Source organism: Alnus glutinosa, chromosome 11 (genome assembly GCF_958979055.1).
Source record: "Alnus glutinosa chromosome 11, dhAlnGlut1.1, whole genome shotgun sequence".
Lineage (NCBI taxonomy): Eukaryota > Viridiplantae > Streptophyta > Magnoliopsida > Fagales > Betulaceae > Alnus > Alnus glutinosa.
The window spans coordinates 11487117-11493362 of NC_084896.1; positions in this window are offsets into that span (position 1 = coordinate 11487117).

The window sequence follows — 6246 nt, forward strand, 5'->3', positions numbered from 1 at the left end:
CGACTGCTAGCCTCTTTTCTGAATACGATGTTTGTTGCTTTAATCGCCTCTTCAAATCGTAGGCTGCTACTGATTCGCGAATTCCTCTTTCCGCGAGCAATGCAGGTTCTACCAACCTAGCATAGTCTTTGATCTCGTGACAGATCACTCTCTCCTTAATGCGAGGATTGAGGCCATTTTCGAATCGTTCCGCCTTCGATTCTTCATCAGGAACAAGATTGGCTGCAAACCTAGCTAATTCCATAAATCTAGCAGAATATTGTTCTACGGTTATATTACCTTGAACAAGATTTTGGAATTCTATTGCTCGCAACTGCCTCTGAGCTCTAGGGAAAAAGCGCCTGTTGTATTCTACTTTGAACATCTCCCAAGTGATCACCGTCTCGTCCCCGATTAGCACTTTCCTTGCATTCCACCATCTCCTAGCTTCACCCGTCAGCTGCAATGCAATGTACTGAACTTTTTGTTCATCTGTACAGCCGATAGTATTGAATAGTACATCTATGTCTGTGAGCCATGCTTCAGCAGTGTCCGGCCCTTCAGTTCCTTCAAAAGTTTGAAAATGAAAGCTAACAAAATCATGTAATGAACAACCTATGGGTTCGGCCCGTTCGTTAGGTCGTGGAATTCGTGATATTGCTTTAGTAAGGTGCCTAGTGGCATCAGCTATAAATTGTACTAAGGCCGGGTGTATTCCATCATTGTATGGTGGCAGTGGAGGTGGAGGTGGCAACTCTTCCTCGCTGTTTTCATCAGGACGCGGATCATGGTTAAAGTCAGTGAGGGGACGGCGTCTAGGAGGCATGATTATGTATTTAAAGGAATAGTTATCCTACATTTCGTAGACTAAAATCAATCTCCTTTAAAAGATTATATAACACTTAAAACCAATTAAAACTAATCATTTCGCAATCAATTATTAACAAGAATCCATCAAACAAATCATATTGCAAACATTGAAAGTCACTCAAGTAAACAACATCATAAACAATATAATTTAAAGTGTATAAATGCATAAATCCAACAAAACATGTTAGAAATTTTACTCTCACCCTAATTTATGGAATTCTACTTAGTATATATATATATATACACACACAATAATATTTTTATATTCCTATAGCTCTTTGTGTTTTATTTCTATACTAAGGTCAAGTCTAGGGTCCTCAGAGTTGACAAACTGCTCTGTTACCAAACTGTAACTTACCCAAGTTATAGTTTGACACTAAGCTGTAATTGGTCCTTAGAGCTAACCGCTCTAATACCACTCTGTAACGCCCCGCCTTTTACAAAAAGACGTAAGTGAAAATTTCGATTTTCACGTGACATTAAGACATCATCAGAGTTATAAATTGGCAACGGAATATATTTTTTTCTTAACATTAACACATCAGAGCTTCTAACAAAATACTTCAAAATATATATAAAAAGTGTAATTGAATAATTACACATTAAAATAGTATTTGTGCCATGTATGGCAAAGATAATTTACAAACATTATATTCATAGCATCATTAATGCATACCAACAAAAATATAAATATTGTTCACCGAATATAATAATAATAATGGACTAGACATAGTAGTCCACAAAAATGAGAGGCATCCTAGCCTCAGACACTGCTACCAAGATTACCTAAATGTCTGGACAATCCTGATACCCCTCTTCTTCATAACTTGCATTAATATATAATATAGAGAGAAATAATAATACAAAAATTCCTAGTGAGTCCACTGTTTTCAATAATGATATGATTGCTGATTTATTAGAAATAAAGAACACAATGCAATGACAGTTTTATATGCAGAGTCTTATTTATTTAAATAACCATTTTCTTCTAGCATTCACCTTATAGAGACGTAACTCTAACAAATAGATTTAAGGAGACATCACTCCAGTATATAAAATCTAAGAGACGTAACTCTTGTCTAACGTGTTATAGGAGATGTTACTCCCGTTTAGCGAATGATAGGACACGTCACTCCCGTTTAGCGAGTTCTAAGGAGACGTTACTCCTCTAATAATTTATTATCTTTTTGGCACAGGTAGACGTTACTCCCTGGTTCGTAGGCAGACGTCACTCCATACTCTGTTTTTTATTAATATTTTTGGCTCAGGCAGACGTCACTCCCTGGTCTGTTGGCAGACGTCACTCCCAACTCTTTTATAATTAAATTCATTAATTAAAATAACAAAATATGCAAATTCCACATGTGCAAACAATTAAATAAAGTAGAAATCATAACATTATGAAAATTCAGCATCACCCTCAGTGAATAAGAAATACTCACAGTTCTTTGCTACAAAGAGAGATCCACAGGAATAATGACTGCACAGTTATATACATTTGATAATATATAGTATAAAATACTAAGAACCTATTTTAACATTTTATCACTTTCGACTAATAAATCACTTATCCTAATTTCTAATATTGCTTAGATATTATAACGGCATAAAATGGGTTAATTATATTACCACGTATTTCGTGTGAGCATTATTACGGCTTTTATTAATTAAGGACTAAAATACCCTTTAATTAAAAGGAGTATTACCACGGCATTAGCGTTAAAAGCTTATATATTTTTGTACCAAATCGACATAGTGAATCCATTAATGGGTTTTATATTTTAAAAGTACACAAGCGGTACAATATAAATAATTCTTATTTTAATCTTATTATAAAATTTGGGTGGAATAACGGCGTTAGTATTACTAATGCCTAAAAATACTTTTAGAATTTTTTTGGCAGCATAACAACACTTTTGTAAAATGTTACTTTTTACTCGGGCATCACAACAGTATGATTTATTATTTAAATACGCATCTTGGAATACCCTGTTAAAACACAACTTAAAACATTAGAATATTTTAACTTGAAAATCATGATAACAAAGATATATCACAAAATATACCATTTTTAAAATATACTTTTAAACATATATATCCTTCAGCCCATATCAGGGGTGAAAAGCCGGTTACGATTACCGGTTTTTGGACAAAACCGGTAACCGTAACCGGCTGGGCAGTTAGCAAAAATTGCTAACCGCCTCCGCCAACCGCCTAGGCGGTTGGCGGTTTTCAAATAACCGCCAACCGGTAACCGGGACCCTTTTTTTTTTCTTTTTTTCTTTTTTAGCTATTGGACCTTTTTTTTTTCTTACTAGTTTTCTATTATGCAATTTGTTAAATTAGGCTATTGCGGCATTGCCTAGTTTAAAATACAAAATTACAAATCTTGTAATTAGAAACATAATCAAATGGCCAAATCTGAAATCAGTGAACCACCACGTTGCCAAGCATAATCAAATGGCCAAATCAGTGAAAAAGTTTTGAAGTTCAGAATTTTCCAAACTTTTGTATCCTGTATCCTATATCCTCTACTTTACCTCTAGCATAAACTCAGACAGTCAAAAGAAATGGAACAAGGTATATATAAGTTTGAAACTACAGCAATATATCTGATATTGAAAGGAGACATCCATATATCATCACTACCTACGAGTTTCACAAAAACATAAACTTCAATGGTTTCTACTTTCTACTTTGCTTTCCTTTTGGTGAATTTCAAAGAATCAAAGTGGCCTACTAATTACAACCCAAAGACATAAAACTGCAAATCACAGAATGACTCCAGACTTTCACCACCACATCTACAAAGCCTACAGAAGATCATTACAAACGTCAAACTAAAGAACCAAACTCACACGATTACAGGATATATTCCAATCAGCACTAAATCTCTCCATCCTCATGTCACACAAACAAGAACACATGATCAAGCATACAAGAGGATTAAATGAATTTGGAAAAGAACAAGCAATCCACAAAACCAAAAGAAACCTACATTCACAATATCAAAATATCAAACCATATTCAAATAGTTCATAGTCCACAAGTCCACACACCCACACTCACAATATGGTTTGATTCACAACATCAAAAAATCAAACCATATTCAAATAATCCATAGTCCATAAGTCCACACACCCATACCCATCAATTATCAAACCATATCCAATTATCCATAGTCCAAAAGTCCACACTCAACATAAAAAAACCTTGTCGAAATAACAACACGACTCCTATTCGGTCTTCTAGCAAAATCCTGTGGAGATAACAACAATAAATATTATAAACTTAAAAAATTGACAAACTAAGCAATTGCATTGTAATATAAATATAATGACAAGTCAAAAAATGATAACCTTCCTCTAGGAATAAGATGTGTCAGTCGTCATTGAATGAAAATGTTGATTCTTAGGCCCATCTACAATAGAAAAAGTTTGAGTTAAATAAATAAATAATGAAAAGTAAATGAAATGAATTTATAAATAACTAATTCATAAAAATTTACCAGGTTCATCATAGCTTTAACTAGTCTTGTGTGCAAATTAAGGCCTCAACGGTAAGCGGAGACAATGAACTCCTAAAGGTATCCAATACACGTCCTCCATTGCTAAAGGAGAACTCAGAGGCAACGGTGGAAATAGGGATGGCCAATACATCACGAGCTATCGCTGCGAGAGTAGGATATTTTGGTGTATTAACCTTCCACCAATTTAAGAAGTCAAAATCTATAATATTTGCTTCACACCCATCCAACAAATATTGATCCACCTCCGACCTACATTCCAAGTCATTCTCTGCGACAAGGTGTTGGGAAAACATATTCCTATATTGTGTCTCTTTATCTTCATCACCACAAATAGGATTGAAATCTACTCTTCTTGTATCTTCAACAATGTTGCAAAACTCCCCTACTCCCCTCCCATGAAACTTATTATATTGCTCAATTAAACGATTTAGGAGGTCTCTCACTTTTGCCTCTATTTGATCCGCCCACATAGGCCCATTACATTTTCTCAACCAAAACACCAATGCCTTTATCTTGTTGCGTGGATCAAGAACAAAACCAACATACAACATTAAATTGATCATATCCATGGTCCCCCAATACTTTTCATATTTTTGTTTCATACTAAAACTCACAGAACTCAGGACCTGATCTTCACTGAGACAACCATCATTCAAGGTATTTTAAATAATACGAAGTTGCAAAAAATATGAATTGGAGGTGACATGAGTTGAACCAGAGAACTTCAATGTAGCTTCATAAAAAGTTTGCAAAAATGTCGCAAATGCCCTAGCATTTTCCCAATCAATAGGTTGAGGAACAACAAAATGATTATGTTCATCCTCCCCCAATAGGTCAAAAGCTCTTTGATACTTCTCAGCAGTGGTCAACATCAAATATGTAGAGTTGCATCTAGTTGGAACATTTAGACACACCATGTTTTTACATTTAATTTTTTCCCGCTCTATAAAATCTTTAAACTTTGACATCCTCTCCGGTGAAGACCTCACATATCTCACTGCGTTCCTTATATTAGTAACACAGTCACCTAAGTCTTTCGAGCCTTCATGCACAACAAGGTTTAAAATATGAGCGGCACAACGCATGTGAAGAAATTCTCCTCCTAAAACAGTATGACTCTTGTTCTTCATCCTCTTTCTCATATACTCAATCCCCACATCATTGGCTGAGGCATTATCGACTGTTATAGTGAACACATTATCAATCCCCCACTGGGTCAATGCACTCTCTATCATTCTTCCAATAGTTTCACCCCTATGATTGGGAATTTGGTTAAACTTGAGAATTTTTTTATGAATCGTCCAATCAAAGTCTATGAGCTAGCGGTAACACACATGTAGTTTATATTTTGCAGGGATGTCCATGTATCGGTAGTGATGCATACCCTTTTACCGCTCAAAAAAGCCCTCAACCTAAGCTTTTCTTCTTCATACAATTTCAAACAATCTTTTTGTAAAGTGATACGACATGGCACTTTGAACCTAGGTTCAATTCCATTTATCAATTTCCTAAACCCATCACTCTCCACATGCCTAAAAGGCAGCTCACTTTTGATGAAATACCTCACAATCAAATTTCTTATATTGTTTGAATCATACTTCATGAATCCAATTTGGTTACCACTACCACCTTCTACCGGTTTCTTGAATGACATTTGCAACATTGTTTGGTTTTTGGGTAGTGTTGAATCTTTTGATTTCTTAAGTGGAGAGTCTGCGCAATTATAGGTAAGGTGGTGCATCATGGCTGAAGTGCCATTTCTCTTATAGTGACACCCTATTAACCTATTGCAATGATTGCACATAGCTTTAGGGTTTTCCTTATCGATCGGTTCTACTTTTTTAAAGTGCTTTCACACAATGGATTGA